Source organism: Thalassophryne amazonica, chromosome 1, assembly GCF_902500255.1.
Source record: "Thalassophryne amazonica chromosome 1, fThaAma1.1, whole genome shotgun sequence".
Taxonomy (NCBI): Eukaryota; Metazoa; Chordata; class Actinopteri; order Batrachoidiformes; family Batrachoididae; genus Thalassophryne; species Thalassophryne amazonica.
This window is the reverse complement of record NC_047103.1, coordinates 24413182-24433564: the sequence shown is the minus strand read 5'-3', so window position 1 is coordinate 24433564 and position 20383 is coordinate 24413182. Positions and strand designations below refer to the sequence as shown.

At 40.0% G+C, this 20383-nt stretch overlaps 1 protein-coding gene across 2 annotated transcripts in view; it reads left to right on the top strand.

Annotated features, from left to right (window-relative positions):
* Positions 1-20383, top strand: part of pou6f2 (POU class 6 homeobox 2) — a 235235-nt gene that overhangs the window by 143969 nt on the left and 70883 nt on the right. The gene's annotated exons all lie outside the window — the stretch shown is intronic.

Below are 20383 nucleotides of genomic sequence, written 5' to 3'. Positions count from 1 at the left end.
ACAGTTAAACATGGCCTGTGGCTGCCTGAAATAACCGCCGCGGTGATGACAAATAGACAGGGGCAGATTATGAAATTTGCTTAAGTGTGTTAATGGGCTGATTGCGGGAGCCCACTGGATTTTGCTGGAAGTTGATTGATTAGAGCTGCGGGTTTTCTCTACGCCCGGGGAGCTCAGGGATTTGACGGGGTAAAGGCGCTCGCCAAGTCTGTTACACCGGAATTGATCTTAATTAGATCTGAAAGACCTGCCACAGCAGAATGGTCGCGGCGATTAAAATGAAAAACAGGAGAAATTACTGATCAAATTAATCATAATGTCGGGCTACAGCTGTAGGTCTGGTGTAATTTGCCACTCCAGTGAGTTACATCAGTCCAGGCAGGGAGAGGAGCGGCGCTACATACTGATCCGTGGCAGCGGGAAGCTTAGACCAGCCTATCAACGCTCTTATTCCAGTTCCTGTGTGCTCAGACCCTCCTGACCCTGCTGTGCCATCCATTGGAACCCCCGACAGCCCTCTCCCTCCCCATCACCCTGATCTACTCAGCCACTTTGCATCTTTTCTCTCACCAAAATGTTGAATTTCTTTTTCATGCGCATTTTACATTGCGCATTTGTCAGCTAGATGTTGAAATGCTTGAGAATAAGGCCAATTAAAAAAAAAAAAATTGTAAAAACACCAACACAAATACATTTTTATTTATTTATTTATTTTTGTTATATTTTGAAATAAGCTATTGCCTCTGAAATTATGTTTGGTAGCAACCTTACAGTTAAAATATCTTTGTAGTGAACAAAATTTTTAAATCACTTATAGCGCAGTATTTTTTCCATTATTTATTTATTTATTGATTTTTATAAGTTTGTTTCAGAAAATAGAAAGATACTCAGCAGAGTGCATACGTCTTTCATTGTTAATGTTTCATGTGGGTCACCGCAATCTAAAAATCAATTTTTGTCCACAGTGGAAAGAAATGTTGAAAAAACTTAAAAACTCAGGGGAACTGGTTGAATTAAATGTTTCAGTTTACGGAACTTCAACACATTAGTTCGGTGTAATATGTGTAAGTTGAGTTCACTCAAAAACTGTTTTGAGTTTTTACGTTTTCTCACCTTTTTTCTTGAAACGGTGATCCCAATTATAATCTTTGGACAGGAAATCATCACATGCCTACTACACATTGTTATTCTCTTGAGTATTGGTGGGTTCCAGTTGTACTTGTTGATTGGAATTTTCCAGTTAGTGTTGCTAGAAATGACCCCTGAAGTTGGAATTATAACTCATGAGCTTGTTTGAACCCCACAGATTTATGATCCAAGATGGCTGCTCCAAACATCAGCGGTAGTGAAAGCTGTAGCTTTTACAGTTGTTTTGTTTTTGTTTGTTTTTGTTGGTGTCCAGTTTAATAAATTGTGCACACAGTTCTGTCCTAATGTGGACAAGTTCCTATCATATGTTGCTATAGTTGTAAGTGTGAAATACTACATAATGTTCATCAATTGGTGCTATGTTGCTAACAGTGCTAATTAGCTACATGGCTACATGCTAACTAGCTACATGGCGCTACAAACCAAGCAGTAAATTAATTTAATTTAATCATTAGTGTAATTTCTGCACCATCTGTCTTCTTCCATGAGGTTTCTTTGGTGGCCTCTATATTTTTGCAGAACTCAAAACTCCAAACTTTTGGAGGCATCCAGCTTACTTTCCAATTTGCTGCGTTGTGTGGACGCTGGAGTGCATTTTACTTTGGTGTGATGTCATTCTCAGTCATGACCTTTGACTTTTGAGGTAACTGGAATGTGGTATACCTGCACATTACACCTGGGGGGTTAAAAAGTGCTGAACTTAAAAACACAACGCAGTCAGCTGCAATAAAGTTTGGAGTTTACTTAACTTAAAACCTGTGTTACAAGTTGTGCTTGTAGGTTGAGTAAACTGGAAAATATATATGTAGCTGGTTACCTTGAGATGTTAGGTTTTCTTATTTCTTCTCCTTTTTTAACAGTGATCTGGATCTGAACCAAGATACACCTATGGAGAGAACACAATGGCATATATGCTTAATTTTTTTATAAGTATCTCTACATTAATTGGGGTAAAAAGTACAACAAAAAAAAACCTCTGAAAATGCCTGTTAATGAACATTTAAAAAAAAAAAAAATTCCTTGATCTGTTCCCTGATCTGGATCATCACCTAAATGTAATCAGTTCCTTCTTGGTCCATGCCGCACCCCTCCATCAAGTTCCATTAATAATGGTTCTTTCATTTTTGTCTAATCCTGCAAACAGTCAAAACAACAAACAATCAAATGCGGCTTTTAACCTCCTCAGTTGAGCCAAAATTCAGATTATCTCAGATATAGTTTTTATTCAACAATGGCTTGCTTCCTTTCAGCAGATTATTTGGAAGAACATTATTTTGAATACAATTCAAACATGCATTTCTTTTTTTAACATTTGTTGAAGGTGTTAAAAAAAAACCATCTTACATCTATGACAAACTATGAACAAACTCAGGGAAAAACACTTTATCAGCTCAAAATTGTTATCAAATGATTTGAGTTTGGTACAGTTATAAGTATCACTATGTTAAATTAAATGACTTTTTTTATTGTCGCCACACTCACACAATGACTCACTGGATGAACTCAGTTTAAATTTGTGTATGATTTCCATCTAGTAAATATATGTTGTTTATTGGATGTAAATCCTGTACGGTGTTTAATTGAGTTCATTTATTGGGTCTTTGGAGTTCAGACTAAAACGACACTTCTTAAGGAGCATTGCGCATTAAAAATGTTGCTGTGTCTTGCTGAATCTTGGGCTTTGGATTTCCCCTCGGTGTCTTTGTCCTTCTTGTCAGGGCTATCTTGTCACTAACATGTTGTGTGTTCACTAATAGCCTCTGACCTTGGTCCAGGGTCTGGCTGACTGCCTGGTTTTCATGGGGCCTAGCGGAGAAGGAGGCGTCGTGTCTTCCTCCTCTTCAGATTCATACCGTCTGTCTGTGTCTGTCTCCTCTTGGCAGATGTCTGCTTGATCGCAGCCGGAGCTCCACACTAGGCCCGTCCACTCTCCGTCCACACACTCATAGGGGTAATTACAGCCTAGGGCCCTGCCTCCCATCCCAGTGCTCCACAATTTACCACCAAAGCGTCTCCTGACATCTCTCTTCTTCCCCGCTGCACCCCAACATCACAGGACCGCAGGGCCTCAGACCCACAAGTACTGCAATTACTATACCTGAGCCTCTCCTCCATGCTCCTCTCCCCCGTTCTCCAGTCTCCCCCTTGGCTCCCTCACTATTCCCTGGCAATCAGCCTTCATTAGAAGCCTCTGGTGAAAACCCATCTTCACCAAGGTCAGTGGTTGCCAACCACAACGGCCTTTCAGAGGCCCGACTGTCTGCACTCTCCATCTCTCCTCACCTCCTTGCCTTCCCCCCTCACCCCCACCCCCATTCACTCTGCCATCCTCCTCCTCCTCCTCCCCAAGTCTCAGAACCATCTCTGCCGCCTTTGTCTCCAGCTGAGGCCCCTTCAGACACTCGTGTCATTGTTTTCCGCCGCGGTGCACTTTCACTTATCTCAGCTACTGTTAAAATCACCAACTGTCCAATTCGCGCCCAACCTCTCTTTTTTATGTGCAGTAGGCGTTCCTCCCATTATTTTAACATGTGTATTAAATGATCCTTGCACGTCGATTAATTGATTTTCCAGCTCAGATCCACGTCTGTTCAATTTAGCCAAAGGGGCGGCCATCATTCTGCGGAGTATTCAATCAAAATTAAAATGACATTCTTAAATGTTAACCAAATGGCTCACGCTACTTCTTATCAGTGTATCTGGCAGCGTTCAGTCTGTTACCTATCGTGTCGCATAACTCAGCGGTGGTTTATTTGGTTGTAGAACATTATCAATCAAATTCAGTATTTTTTTTAATCTGGTTTCTCGGAGTAAAGTTGACATGAATATGCACATACACACACACACACACACACACAGCGCACGAACGCGCCCTCGGTTGGTTCTCCAGCAGCTCAGCCTCGCCTCTTATTAATGCACAGGAGATCCGGCTCTTAAGAAGGCAGAAAATTGCTTTACATAACAAGCGCTGCGCAATTTAGAAATAAAATGTGCACTGTTGACTGAAGCAGAAAATAAGAGCGTTGCCCATCAACAGCGCCACATTTCATATGAATAATTATCAGGCATGGGAGCTAGATGAGGAAAACAACCTGACCATGACAGCTCCACTACTTTTATTTACTCCAAATGAGGGATTAGGCGAGAAGGAAATCTACAGACTTAAGGGCCAAACGATGAGCCTGGAATTCTTAAATAAGCCGTGTTCATTTGGGAAAGCGCATGCACAATTTCTTTTAAAGTTACAGTCCACATTACACTTGCTTTTTTTTTTTTTTTGCTTTTAACAGCTTGTCAGAAGTCAGCAAGTTGATATTTTCTGTGTTTCTTTCTAAAGCTGCCACTGTTACTCCGGCGGCGTGCAGAGGGCTTCCAGCGCTGACACCCGGCAGAAAAGCACAGCTCCCTGATCAACCCACATGCACACTAGGGGCAACACGCATTAGACGCCCACAGCGGAGCCCTCAGACGGAGCGCCGTGCAAGGGCTCACCTAACAGCGGATAAGGAATAGGGTTTCTTTAATTATGAGGCCGGGCTGTGACACTGAGTCCCCTCCTTCCTCCTCCAGCGGCCTCCCAGACACTAAGTGCTGCGCTCCGCTGAGGAGGCCAGTCCCCCCGCGGGGCGCGATTCCACTGCCTGTAATTTCTGATGCCCATTAGTGACCGCAAACAGAGCACCGGGCTCGCACAGCCGTGCAGCTCTGCCACGCTGTAAAAAAAGAGCCTTTTAATGCAATGTTATTGCATTATGCCCTCCTCATAGACCAAGTCAAAAGTCCCCATTTGTGGTCCCTGCAGAATATTATGAAAAAAAAAAAAAAAAAAACCTCCTTCCCTGTGTTTTACAGCCTCGGTACCTGGGGATAAATCTGGTATGATCAAGAAAAGACTTTGCGCTCATGTGCTGAAATTTTTCTTGAGCTGCAGTGAGTGTGGTGGCTGCTTTTTGTGCACAATTTAAGTTGAAGGCAAAAAAAAAGCGCAAACTGGTCATTTTGTACATTTGAATGCAAGAACAATGCATTTTCTTAAACAGTTTTCTAGTGGAGGATGGAGACAATTTATATTAACACCATAAAGATATCAGCACTGGTGGGCAAAGCTAGCCTAAAAGTTAGCTTTGGGAACTGCTAATCCGCTAACTGAAGAGCTAGCTGTGTTTATGCAAAACAGATAAAATGATGAAACATATAGCTGAAACTCCTGCTAACAGCTAACCTTTATAGTATGAATGTAGCCTTTTTTTTCACTAAAATCCTGAAAAAAAAAACACATAAAGAGCTGTAATTTTAATATTTTGTATTATAAACATGGAGATTTCCAAAAAGGTTTAGCATGCCTAATTCAGATGGTGATTCATATGTACATAAATAATTAAACTGAATTAAAATAAAATTTAGCCGTAGTTTTCATGCAACATACATTTATTTATAGTACAGAAAGTATTAAACAAATTAGAACTAGAAGGCACTCAGTGCCACATATTCCCCACCACCAAAATACACTCTTCAAATGTTCAAAACTATTGTAATATGGCATGGTAAGCTGATTTTAATTTTTTTTGGTCAACCTCGGTAACTCAATTTAGTTGACCCCAACTTGTGCGAGTTAACAGGGTTCACCTGTATTCACTTTCATTTAAATTAAGCATCAAGCTCAATGTATCTGTGTGCTCATAAAATTTAATCAAAATCCATTCAGAAATTTTTTTTTATTTTTTATTTTTTTTTTTATATAGCGCCAAATCACAACAAACAGTTGCCCCAAGGCGCTTTATATTGTAAGGCAAGGCCATACAATATTTATGTAAAACCCCAACGGTCAAAACGACCCCCTGTGAGCAAGCACTTGGCTACAGTGGGAAGGAAAAACTCCCTTTTAACAGGAAGAAACCTCCAGCAGAACCAGGCTCAGGGAGGGGCAGTCTTCTGCTGGGACTGGTTGGGGCTGAGGGAGAGAACCAGGAAAAAGACATGCTGTGAAGGGGAGCAGAGATCGATCACTAATTATTAAATGCAGAGTGGTGCATACAGAGCAAAAAGAGAAAGAAACAGTGCATCATGGGAACCCCCCAGCAGTCTACGTCTATAGCAGCATAACTAAGGGATGGTTCAGGGTCACCCGATCCAGCCCTAACTATAAGCTTTAGCAAAAAGGAAAGTTTTAAGCCTAATCTTAACATTAGAGAGGGTGTCTGTCTCCCTGATCTGAATTGGGAGCTGGTTCCACAGGAGAGGAGCCTGAAAGCTGAAGGCTCTGCCTCCCATTCTACTCTTACAAACCCTAGGAACTACAAGTAAGCCTGCAGTCTGAGAGCGAAGCGCTCTATTGGGGTGATATGGTACTACGAGGTCCCTAAGATAAGATGGGACCTGATTATTCAAAACCTTATAAGTAAGAAGAAGAATTTTAAATTCTATTCTAGAATTAACAGGAAGCCAATGAAGAGAGGCCAATATGGGTAAGATATGCTCTCTCCTTCTAGTCCCCGTCAGTACTCTAGCTGCAGCATTTTGAATTAACTGAAGGCTTTTTAGGGAACTTTTAGGACAACCTGATAATAATGAATTACAATAGTCCAGCCTAGAGGAAATAAATGCATGAATTAGTTTTTCAGCATCACTCTGAGACAAGACCTTTCTGATTTTAGAGATATTGCGTAAATGCAAAAAAGCAGTCCTACATATTTGTTTAATATGCGCTTTGAATGACATATCCTGATCAAAAATGACTCCAAGATTTCTCACAGTATTACTAGAGGCCAGGGCAATGCCATCCAGAGTAAGGATCTGGTTAGACACCATGTTTCTAAGATTTGTGGGGCCAAGTACGATAACTTCAGTTTTATCTGAGTTTAAAAGCAGGAAATTAGAGGTCATCCATGTCTTTATGTCTGTAAGACAATCCTGCAGTTTAGCTAATTGGTGTGTGTCCTCTGGCTTCATGGATAGATAAAGCTGGGTATCATCTGCGTAACAATGAAAATTTAAGCAATACCGTCTAATAATACTACCTAAGGGAAGCATGTATAAAGTGAATAAAATTGGTCCTAGCACAGAACCTTGTGGAACTCCATAAATAACCCTAGTCTGTGAAGAAGATTCCCCATGTACATGAACAAATTGTAATCTATTAGACAAATATTATTCAAACCACCGCAGCGCAGTGCCTTTAATACCTATGGCATGCTCTAATCTCTGTAATAAAATTTTATGGTCAACAGTATCAAAAGCAGCACTGAGGTCTAACAGAACAAGCACAGAGATGAGACCACTGTCCGAGGCCATAAGAAGATCATTTGTAACCTTCACTAATGCTGTTTCTGTACTATGATGAATTCTAAAACCTGACTGAAACTCTTCAAATAGACCATTCCTCTGCAGATGATCAGTTAGCTGTTTTACAACTACCCTTTCAAGAATTTTTGAGAGAAAAGGAAGGTTGGAGATTGGCCTATAATTAGCTAAGATAGCTGGGTCAAGTGATGGCTTTTTAAGTAATGGTTTAATTACTGCCACCTTAAAAGCCTGTGGTACATAGCCAACTAACAAAGATAGATTGATCATATTTAAGATCGAAGCATTAAATAATGGTAGGGCTTCCTTGAGCAGCCTGGTAGGAATGGGGTCTAATAAACATGTTGATGGTTTGGATGAAGTAACTAATGAAAATAACTCAGACAGAACAATCGGAGAGAATGAGTCTAACCAAATACCGGCATCACTGAAAGCAGCCAAAGATAACGATACGTCTTTGGGATGGTTATGAGTAATTTTTTCTCTAATAGTTAAAATTTTATTAGCAAAGAAAGTCATGAAGTCATTACTAGTTAAAGTTAATGGAATACTCAGCTCAGTAGAGCTCTGACTCTTTGTCAGCCTGGCTACAGTGCGGAAAAGAAACCTGGGGTTGTTCTTATTTTCTTCAATTAGTGATGAGTAGAAAGATGTCCTAGCTTTACGGAGGGCTTTTTTATAGAGCAACAGACTCTTTTTCCAGGCTATTTTGTTTTTTAAATTTTGTTATTTCAATGTTGCTATATCGTTAACATTATTCTGGATCCGGAATTCAGAATATGTTCCAGATCAACCCAAAAATTGCATAAATTATTTCTTAGCACATTGTTCATCTGCTTACAAAATGTTATTGAATTTCATTATGAATGCATTTTTGAAGAAAATGTTCCTGAATGCTTTGAACCTCTTCTGAATTCTGGATCCAAAACATGTAAAATAAATAAATTAAAAAATCCATTATTTTATTACCTCTATGATGGAGGTAAAGATTAAAGAAAAGAAATGCACATGGAAAATAATTTCAATAATCCAGTTTTAGTTTAGCATGACCTCCTGCTCCTTTGTGTCCTCAATGTGATGCTTGTTGCCTTCACACCATGTCTTGATTTTGTTAATTGGATAAGTGTATAAGTTCCAACAGGAATAAGCATTTATGGTTTTTTGGATTAGAGATTTTTTTGACCATTGTTTGGAGACAGAGAAGGGTTTTTATGCAACATGTTTTGTTTTGTTTTTTTTACTTGTGTGTAGTTCCTTGAGATGCCTTCACTGTGATTTGGTGCTCTATAACTATATTTAGTTGAACTGAACAATGTTACCAAACATCAGAACATAACCTGTTTTTGCCCGTGTTTGTTTGTTTGTTTGTTTGTTTGTTTGTTTGTTTGTTTGTTTTTCTGATTGTGAACAGCCTGGAACCCACAATTTTTCATATATCAGTATGAAATTTTAACAGAAGATGCACATCCTGATAAGCAAGAACGCATTCAGTTTTGAAGATCATAGGTCAAAGTCAGGAGAAATATTGGAAAAATCTCTATCCTTTAACACGGAACAAATTTTTAAAAATTCATAAATCTGTCAAAAAAAGATCGAAGTTCATTCATATTTACAACCCCTGGCAAAAATTATGGAATCACCGGCCTCGGAGGATGTTCATTCAGTTGTTTAATTTTGTAGAAAAAAAGCAGATCACAGACATGACACAAAACTAAAGTCATTTCAAATGGCAACTTTCTGGCTTTAAGAAACACTATAAGAAATCAAGAAAAAAAGATTGTGGCAGTCAGTAACGGTTACTTTTTTAGACCAAGCAGAGGAAAAAAATATGGAATCACTCAATTCTGAGGAAAAAATTATGGAATCACCCTGTAAATTTTCATCCCCAAAACTAACACCTGCATCATATCACATCTGCTCGTTAGTCTGCATCTAAAAAAAGGAGTGAACACACCTTGGAGAGCTGTTGCACCAAGTGGACTGACATGAATCATGGCTCCAACATGAGAGATGTCAATTGAAACAAAGGAGAGGATTATCAAACTCTTAAAAGAGAGTAAATCATCACGCAATGTTGCAAAAGATGTTGGTTGTTCACAGTCAGCTGTGTCTAAACTCTGGACCAAATACAAACAACATGGGAAGGTTGTTAAAGGCAAACATACTGGTAGACCAAGGAAGACATCAAAGCGTCAAGACAGAAAACTTAAAGCAATATGTCTCAAAAATCGAAAAATGTACAACAAAACAAATGAGGAACGAATGGGAGGAAACTGGAGTCAACGTCTGTGACCGAACTGTAAGAAACCGCCTAAAGGAAATGGGATTTACATACAGAAAAGCTAAACGAAAGGCATCATTAACACCTAAACAGAAAAAAACAAGGTTACAATGGGCTAAGGAAAAGCAATTGTGGACTGTGGATGACTGGATGAAAGTCATATTCAGTGATGAATCACGAATCTGCATTGGGCAAGGTGATGATGCTGGAACTTTTGTTTGGTGCCTTTCCAATGAGATTTATAAAGATGACTGCCTGAAGAGAACATGTAAATTTCCACAGTCATTGATGATATGGCTGCATGTCAGGTAAAGGCACTGGGGAGATGGCTGTCATTACATCATCAATAAATGCACAAGTTTATGTTGATATTTTGGACAATTGAAAGGATGTTTGGGGATGATGAAACCATTTTTCAAGATGATAATGCATCTTGCCATAGAGCAAAAAGACACATAGGGTCAATGTCATGGCATGGGGTCAATGTCAATGAGCAGATCTGATTTGATGCAGGTGTTAATTTGGGGGATGAAAATTTACAGGGTGATTCCATAATTTTTTCCTCAGAATTGAGTGATTCCATATTTTTTTCCTCTGCTTGGTCTAAAAAAGTAACCGTTACTGACTGCCACAATCTTTTTTTCTTGATTTCTTATAGTGTTTCTTAAAGCCAGAAAGTTGCCATTTGAAATGACTTTAGTTTGTGTCATGTCTGTGATCTGCTTTTTTTCTACAAAATTAAACAACTGAATGAACATCCTCTGAGGCCGGTGATTCCATAATTTTTGCCAGGGGTTGTATATGTAGAATGGTATCCTTTATCGACTGACAATGTTTGATCCAGGTCTGATCCAGATTACAAATTATGTGGCCATTGAAAACCCCATTTAATGTATATTTTACATTATATCTTAAACGAACGTGCCCGAACCACTCGCATATTTGAAAGTGAGGTGCAGAGGTGGCATTCACTATCACCTGACAAAGTTTGATCTCGAGCGGATCCGTACTGTAGATTTTGTGAACATTTGAATTTAATATTGAAAAGCTCATTTGGTGAACATTTTGCATTATATCTTAATCAAAAGTGCCTCAATCAATCTCATTTTTCTGTTATGGATTTACCTACACCACCAAAATTGGATGGAGGCTCCAATTTTATGCCTGTTTGTCTGACTTGCAGTTATCAGTCGGAAACCAAGTGCCAAAAAGCTATGACAAATTGTGCATAGCAGAGATAAACAATGAGATTTGATCACATCTAATTTAGCTTATGAAACGTCACTTCTAACAGGGCTTTGACCTTGAAATATATTTTCCACGGTAATAATGTTGAAACTAATGTTGGCGGAAGTTTGCGCTCTACGAGTGCGCTGCTCTAGTTCTTTTTGTTTTTTCACATTATTCAGTAATTCCAAAACTTGATGTTAAAGTTTACATGTTTAAAAACAACATAAAAGTTAATCTGAGGAGGAGATGTTCTGTGTTCCTGAAATAAACATGTTAGAAAATGCAGCACTTGAATCAAAAATCCTCTGTTCTCCGCACTTTTAGTGTTAAAAACATGCTTCAACTGATAGCACTCAAACTGATCAGATTTAATTCAGATTAACAAATAATATTTAAGTCAATTTGTAATCTTAATTTAGACAAACTTTATTAATTTGCGTGTTGCCAATTTTATCACTTTCTTTAGGTTTTCTGGGGGGGGTTTTCAGTGTATCACTTGGTGTCTCCTTTATGATAATAAACCTTATTTTAAAACCGGATTGTCAACTTGTCAAAGAAGTCAGATTAAAAATTATAGTGATGTTCCTAAAATTCTGCATATTTTGGGGCAGGGGTAGGCAACCTGTTCCAGAAAGAGCCATGAGGGTGCAGGTTTTCTTTGCAGCCACTGACTCCACCAGGTGATTTCACTGATTAACTGATTCCATCTGCTCAAAGTGATATTAATCAGTAAAATCACCTGGTGGAGTCAGCGGCTGCAAAGAAAACCTGCACCCTCATGGCTCTTTCTGGAACAGGTTGCCTACCCCTGTTTTGGGGGAAAAGAGAAACAGAGATGTAGAGGAAGATTGGGGGAGGGTACAGGAGGTGGATTTATCGATCGTGGTGACCACATCTTAGCCACAGAGCCCCTCTCTCGTGATTAATCTCAGGGTTTAGAGCCGGCCAATGACACATGACAGGCCTCCCCTTCAAACTCCTCCATTTCTCTTCATTACCAGCCGTACTTTGGACACCATAGTGGAGAGTAATCACTTACCTTTATTGTGTTTATAAAGCTGCGGCATGGATGACCCTTCCTATATTGAATTGAGGACATCAAAAGATCACTGGACATTGATTAGGAGGATATTAAAGTCACTCAAATGCTATATTTATATGTCAAACAACAGCGGAGTCAAAAGAGATGCCATTTCCCTTTTCATCGGAATCTATTTGGTTAAGCTGCAGTAGAATTCCAAAAATCAAGAAATATGTTTTATTATGTATTGAAAATTTGAGGTAATTGCCATGGAAAGGTTGCAGAGAGCTTCAGAAATAATAGTGATTGTAGTTCCTATTAGTTTAATCCTGTGTTTCAGGAGTTTCATTGTGCAGCCACCAAAAGCATCCACTTATACACAAACGGCAACCTCCAGTGCTAAAAAATTAAGCCAAAGTAGAAGTGCGAATGTGTGCGTTTCCTTCAATGGCCACTTGAGGCTGGTTCCAGAAGTGAGTAACTCCTTTGAAATGACCATGTTAAAACCCCCAACTTTAGAGCAGAAATAAATATGTTTATAGCCTGGTACAAGAAGAGATTTTGTTTATTTCTATTTATGTCCAGAGATCCAGTAACCAATTTCATATTTATTTACTTTAAGACTCAATTAAATGTTGTTGATAATAAAATTATAAAATAAAATAAAATTGGTATCGATAAAAGTATCGTTCAGGAGCCGGTATTGAAGTGGTATCAGTATTGGTACCGGTATCAAAAAGTTTTGATTTGATGCCCAGCCCTAAGTCCACCTCTTTACTACTTAAGGATTGGTGGCATCATGCACTGCCAAGGCTGGCCACATTTGGATCCGCCCCTTTTTAGCTTTAAATCCGCTGTTTGGGAAAACTATGGGTTACATCATGAATGGATTGTAGGGACTGTATACAAAGGAAGCAGAGAAAAAAACGAGCACTCACAGGGACCAGGAGTGGAGGTGCAGGGCTCAAAAACTAAGTCAATATAAAAAACACACTGACACACTGATGAAGACCTAGTCGAAACGCGTCTGTGCTCCTGATCCTGTCGTCTTGCCGTGAGTCATTAAAACTTTTATTAAGAAGGACACTTGAGTGTTGCTGGCTATATTTTTATGTTGACTGTATACAAAGGAGCATATACATTATATATACTGTGCTTTAAAACATGTACAGCAGCGCTGGCTGAGACCTGCTGTGATTTTCAACATAACACAAGCAACGTACAAAAATAGCTGCACCAAATATGTCAGATGGCGAGCTGAAATGGTCAGCACTTTCCTGTAGATACTTAATCATGAAGTTGTTTCAAATTCAATACATCTCGAAAAAGCTAAATATTATAGATCATTCCCCTGGAAGAGAAATAGTGTAAGAGGAATGTAAGTGTAACTTGGATTTTTACTCGGTGCTCCCCAAACCAAAGGAAATATACTGCCAACGTGATTGATGACGAAGAACCCGCTCTGAACCTCTGAGCCTCACAATTATCAACAAATGGGCTCGAGCAGATTTTATGTAATGATTAAAACTGCTGTTAATTTCACATGAAGGTAATGAGCGGGGAGATTGACGGCCACTGTCCGACACTCCATCATCCCTTTATAGTTAGTTTAAACGTTTTCACGACTCTTTTCCTCCCTCATTTGCATTTTGCCTCATTAGATACGGCCATTTGTGAGGCCGCCCTGCGATATCCATTTCCTCGACTTAATGCATTTTATTTGATCAGCCAAACCTTCTCCGTTAACTAGCTGCCATTTTGCCGTTTCATATGACATCACTCCATTAGCGCTCGTCATGCCACTTCCGCCGCCTCCACCATCCCTCCTCTGCCTCAAGCAATTACCTTGTCCCGCCGTCAGCGGATGCGCCGTTATTGTATTTTTTCCGGGTGTTATCTGCCCCACTTGTTCTGTCTTTCACATTGCAGTATTTTTCTTTTGGAACGGCTCTTTTTAGGGTTTATTTTTCACACAACATCTAGAGCAGAGGCCCAGTGGTGAGCCATCGTCGGCGCTCTGAGGACTCAGAGTGCACGGCCGCCGCGCCGGGCTCCTGCTGCGGGGACCAGAGGTGTTTTGGACAGCCTAATGGCATTTTGATGTTCATAAGCACAGCGGATGTGAGGACGGGGACACAGGGAGGGTTGGACGGTGTTTTGGGGGGAGGTGGACTGTCAGTGCAAGACTAGCGGAGCCCTGACAGACAGAAAGCGTGTTTTCTCATGTCACAGCTGATTACATTCACTCTGGAGTGGGAAAAGAGCAGGGAGGAGATGGAAACGTCTGGCCTGGATGACTGAAGGAAACTTCCATGTCCATCCACAGATAAAAGACATTTTTTCTCATTCAGGGGTAATAATGCTGCTGAATGTTAAGTTATACTTTTGCCCTTTAATATGAAAAGCAAACTATATCCTACATTCAGTTGAATTTTCTCTTCACACTGCCATCAACAGCTACAGTCAGCACCGCAATTTTTAGACAGTGGCACAGTTTCTGTCATTTTGATTATGTTTTAAACCCCACCCAAGCTGTAGGAGCAGTGGGCAGCCACGAATTAGAACCTGCAGAAAATTCCAGGTCTAAAGTCATTGCCTTGGTCAACAGGAGTAGAAGGAGTGTGTTTTGAGGGTATAGTAGTGGTGCAGCTTAGCTCAAATTTCCATTAAAAATTGTTCATTTTGTGATAGAATCGTGAGATTTGGCACACATATTCTAAATTAACTAATGTTTATTTTCAGATATGGAGTAATCCTGGAGCTGACCTCTAACAAGCTACAGGGGTCAATAAAGAATCACACAGGGGTCAAAATTTAAAACTCCTCCAATCATGTTGAAAACTATACCACATTATTTGTCTGATCATAATGATTCCAAAAAGGTATGGACTATCTATGACTGAATTCCATGGAGTTATGGGGTCAAAACAGCAAAAATGGTGACAAAGGTCATTTTCAGTTTGTACAGGGGTCAAAAGTTAAATTTGCTCCAATTTTGGTAAAAAAAAAAAAAAAGCTATTATTGGTTGAGTTAATAGCATTTTAAAAATGTTTCTGTGAAGGCTCTCAGTTGTCCAGGTGGTTTCCATAGTAGAGAAGCTTGAATCTTCGACTGGACTGGGTTGCTTGATGCGAGGACGTTTCGCTTCAAATCGCAGAAGCTTCCTCAGCTAAAATTCGTGCTCTGGTAGTCTGACTTCTGTCTTGACCCAGCCTTAACCGGGGAGGGGGTCTGAGACACGCTTTGTCCCCTGTTTACAATGGAGTACTCAGGTCAAAGCAGTTTCAGTCTTTTGTTCATGGTAATGAGTCATTCACATCATCAGGAGAGCCGTCAGGAGAGGCGTCAGTCCCATCGTTAGTAGGGACAGCTACCCTGTCATTAGGAGGATGCTAACTAGAGCACAGTAGGTGCTAATTAAAGCAATTGTTTAGTCACTAGCCAATAGCAGTCTGCCTCTCGGTAGGACGGGTCTGGTTAGGTTTAAAACTCCAGCTTTTGTGGCTCCTGCTTGTTCTTCTCTACTTCTTCTGGTTCAGACTTAAAACTTTTCAATCACCCCTTGTATATGGACAAACTCTCCATGGCATCTATTATAGGTTATAGGTTAAAGGGGCAGAGCATGGAAAACACCTGCATAACCTGAGCAAGACAAATGAAGCTAGAACACATCCCCAAGAAGTCACCATGCAAGCAGTCTGTCGTGAGATGGCGATATATAAATTAATAAAACTGAAATTGAATTAGATTAGATTAGATTAGAAAAACTTTATTAATCCTCAATGGGAAAACACTATACAATGTAATAAATGCATTAAATACAAAGAAAGCATGATTTACAGCTAAAGAACAGCCAAAACTAAAAGTGTATACACACTGCTGCCTGAACTTGCTGTCACTCAAGGCATCCACACCCCTAATTATTCATAATTTTATGGCTTCAAATGCTTAAATAGATGAGTTTTATAAAAATTCACCCCGTGTGCAGGAGTCAGGGAAACTAGCGATGGAGACTAAAATCATTTCCAGCACCAGACAGTCAACATGTTTATTTTTGCTGCAAAGTTGGACAATTTAACATGGGGGTCTATGGGAATTGACTCACTTTTGGAGCAAGCCCCAAGTGGCCATTCAAAGAACTGCATGTTTTGGCTTTATTGTTCACCACCGGAGGTTACTGCTTGGTTTTTATCAATTCATTGTCAGTCGTTAACGTGTATTCGATTGTCTCATTAGTCCAAAGATTCTGTGTGATCTCACATTCTCTTGACTTTTCTGCACAGTGTTTGCTGTATGTTTGGTCGTGTTGTTCTCCCAGAGCTGAGTAGAAAATAAGTTTTACACACTGCTGAAGACTAAATGCTGGCAGACGCACCAGCCTGCCTCTGGTGTCTGTCCATTTATCTTTGCTCTTTGGGTCCAGCGAAGGCCAGAAAACCAATTAAGTTTAAAACAGCCACATGGAAAAAGAAAAAAGCAAACCAAGAATAAACTCCCGTTAGTTTGTGTCAGACAATTTTAGTTTCCAGGGGTCTCTCCACGGTTTGTGAGGACGTTATTTTTCCCTCCATTCCTGAGATTACACGGGTTGCTGCACCGGGTGGCTCTTGTGGTCAAACAGGCAGTGGAGAGTCTGCTGGAGTTCTGACTCCTTCTGCTTTATGTTGTGCAGAAAAAAGGCGCATTTTTGACAATTTGCAAGTTCATTTTTGTGTGTCACAGGTTTATTGTATGTTTGTGGTTCCCCATGTGAGCCTGCGTATTTGACTGTCTAAAGGTGTAATAGCCGAGGCAGCGATGGGGGGTTGCGAGGACTTAAAGGTTGCAGGATGATCTTAAAGAGGCTCCGATGGCGTTTACACAACACGGGACTCTTATGACCGCTTAATAGACTTGGGGTTACATTTGTGTTATTGCCACATTTGGGCGGTTGAAGAGAATGGAACACAGTGGCTAACATTCAACCGCTGCAAACTTGAAGATCACTATTTATCTCCGGCGACACATGCAATCAGTCCAAATGCTAAGGCAAGTCTGTCATTTTGTGCCTCCTGCCGAGGTGTTGAGAGGAGTCACCGTGGCAGAAAATCACCTGTTTAGTCGCTGAACACAACCTCAACTCTCCCTATTCCTGAATCTCCTTCCCAGCTGCTGTCCGTATGACCCAGTGCCTGGAGATGGAGCGATAAATTCTGCTCTCTTTTCACCTGCCAGAATAACAAGACTTCATTGACAGACACACAATCCACAGACTTCACTCTCGCTGTGACAGCAGGAACACTGTGTTTGATTTGATTGTCCACATCATATGACCTGTGTGTTGACCTATAGCTGCAGCCCATTTCCAAAAAAACTATAGTCTTTAAAGATTATAAGACATAAGTTCTTCTTTATTGTAATCTTGCCATATTGACCTGAATATTAAAAAACCCTAGAGATCAATCACTAATGATTAAATGCAAAGTGGTGCATACAGAGCAAAAAGAGAAAGAAACACTCAGTGCATCATGGGAACCCCCCAGCAGTCTAAGTCTATAGCAGCATAACTAAGGGATGGTTCAGGGTCACCTGATCCAGCCCTAACTATAAGCTTTAGCAAAAAGGAAAGTTTTAAGCCTAATCTTAAAAGTAGAGAGGGTGTCTGTCTCCCTGATCTGAATTGGGAGCTGGTTCCAGAGGAGAGGAGCCTGAAAGCTGAAGGCTCTGCCTCCCATTCTACTCTTACAAACCCTAGGAACTACAAGTAAGCCTGCAGTCTGAGAGCGAAGCGCTCTATTGGGGTGATATGGTACTACGAGGTCCCTAAGATAAGATGGGACCTGATTATTCAAAACCTTATAAGTAAGAAGAAGAATTTTAAATTCTATTCTAGAATTAACAGGAAGCCAATGAAGAGAGGCCAATATGGGTGAGGTATTTGGAGGTGTTTTTTTTTTAGGTGGGTAAATGCCCCAAAGGTCCCAATGCCACAATGGTGACTAAGAGTTTTAAGAATTTTCAGTGACCAGAAACAAACAAAAAGGGGAATTATTCTGTAATGTTCACAAATTAGCAGAGTCACTCTTGCAGACTCTTGTTTGAGGGGGAGAAAGATGGAAGTAAAAGTGTACAACGTGGTATGATTCTGCTGCTTTTTTATCAATATGAAATCTCTCAAGATAAAGTTTGGGCAGTGAAAACACAATGGCATGGGTCCATTGTTGAAATAAATCTGCAATGGGACAATAGCAGCAGTTTTCTGCGTGTGTCAAAATAGCCATATTATAGCATTCAAAGAACACAGGAACAGTAGCGAAATGACTCTTGGGAGAACTGTAAATGTTTGTGATTCATCTTATTCATGAATGTTATATGCTGGTTCTTGTGGTCATCTAGTTAGAGTTGTGTCAATAAGTGATTGTGGTGTTAAAATGCAGAAAAGAGCCATTCGGGACCATGAGGGTTAATAATATCTGAGATGACAAGGTTCAGTTGTTGTTGCCTATGATAGTTGATTGTGAATAATAAGTGATGCGTGAAGTGAGAGAAGAGCATCAAAGACAACCACCTCATTTCACAGGTAGTTTCGGATGTATATGGCACGTAAAAGTCCAAGATTGCAAGATGATCCCATATTTTTCTGTTGTATTCACAAGAAATGTTGAGTAGTTAGCTCATTTTGATAAGTAGTCGGGCTACTAATAAGTAGACCTGGGTTCAATTCACACTACTTATCTATGTCCTTGGACAAGATACTTCATCTGCATTGTCCCAGTCCATCCAGCAGTAAGTGGGTACCTGCCAGCAGGTAGATAGGACTTCTTTTTAGGAAAGAATGCTGCACCTCTGCCCTCAACATATGTGTTTTCATGAAGTTATATGGTTCTTCAAATGAGCCTGGGTGTCAATTTCTTCATTTTGAAAGCCCCAATCTGGTGGCTACCTTAGTCCCGCTACTTACCTGCCATTGTACCCTCAATATCTCAGAATTTTCAATTGTCATATAAAAGTACAGTTGGGAAGGAAATGGGATGGAAATGATTCTTTTTTTGACATTATCCAAACAATTATTCACACAATGTATTTAAAGATAGACTAATCAGTAATGTAACTAATTATTTGCAGTTGTAATTTGGAAAAATGTTTTGTTTTGATTTATATTGTGCCATAATTTAAATGCATGATCATTCTATAGTTTTCCTCGGTGACGTCCCATCATTTTTATCACTACAAAAAAGCAAATTAGCACAAATCCGATCCCAAAGAAGCATAAAGTTTGAGGAATGTTCACTCAGCATCAGAGTTTGAATCCCACTTAAACTGAGCTCATGTGATCTTGTTAACTCAGAAACAGGCTTAGACTTTTGTTTTTCTTTAAAAAAAAAAAACATTTCATACATTAGGATTTTAGAAGGACGAGCGCTGGACACATAAAAGACAATCCTGTGATTATCGGGGAAAAAGTGGATGACTTTCAGACGAGTGGAGGCAATATCAATCACGGCCAATTTGAGGCCACCAACATGAAATATGATTTCATAAGACAAATGCAGTGTCATTCTTAATGTGCTTAACCTTTACTGTCAATGAAAAAGTATTGATCGCTTTGTGGCTTCTTTTTTTTTTTCTCTCATCATTTGATTTCAGAAAGTGTAATAATATATGGTGGTGGGGAAAGATAAAAGATAAATGGTGACTGAATGATCTCAGATAAAGGAAGCTGAATTCCCTGCAGATTGGAAAGAACGTCCGCTGTAACATTTTGTGTTTCATAAGTATTTTATACCAGATAGTGTTTGATTTTTATATATCAAACATAAGCCGTTTATTTTTAGGGCAGTTTTTCCTTAATAAGTGCAGTTTTCATGTTTGAATATTTAGCAGCAGGGAGCAGGCGGCAGACGCGATGGCAGCGTGTTCCAAGCAGTGTTTGTATTATTTTCTCTGCTCTGTTGAGTAATTGGGAGGTCTAGCTCTTCTTGCTCTTTGATCTACTTACTCAACCTAATAAGACTTTGCTCTGCTGCACTACAACCAAATCAGCAGTGCATTTTCAGCCCCCTAATAAGCGGTTAGCTTGATTTATATGGGTAATCTTGATGTTGTGGTGGAGTTCTACAGCCTCTCACCGACGCATGGCGCCTCTTTTCACAACTACGGGCCAGACCAGATGAGTCTCTTACAGCCCAGGTACAGATGGCCATTTTAAAACTAGCAGCATGGAAGTGCATTAAGACGCAAGAGGAGGATGTCTCAGACAAAGTTGGTGCAAATAGTTGGAAATGCAGTGATACACGGCCATGATTCTTTTGTCTATTGTGGGAGCCAGATGGTGGAAGACCATGTTCAGCCTGTAGGGACCCCGCCGGCCAGAGGAAGCACTTAGAGTGGTAAAATGACCACTTATTCACAGTGCCATTGC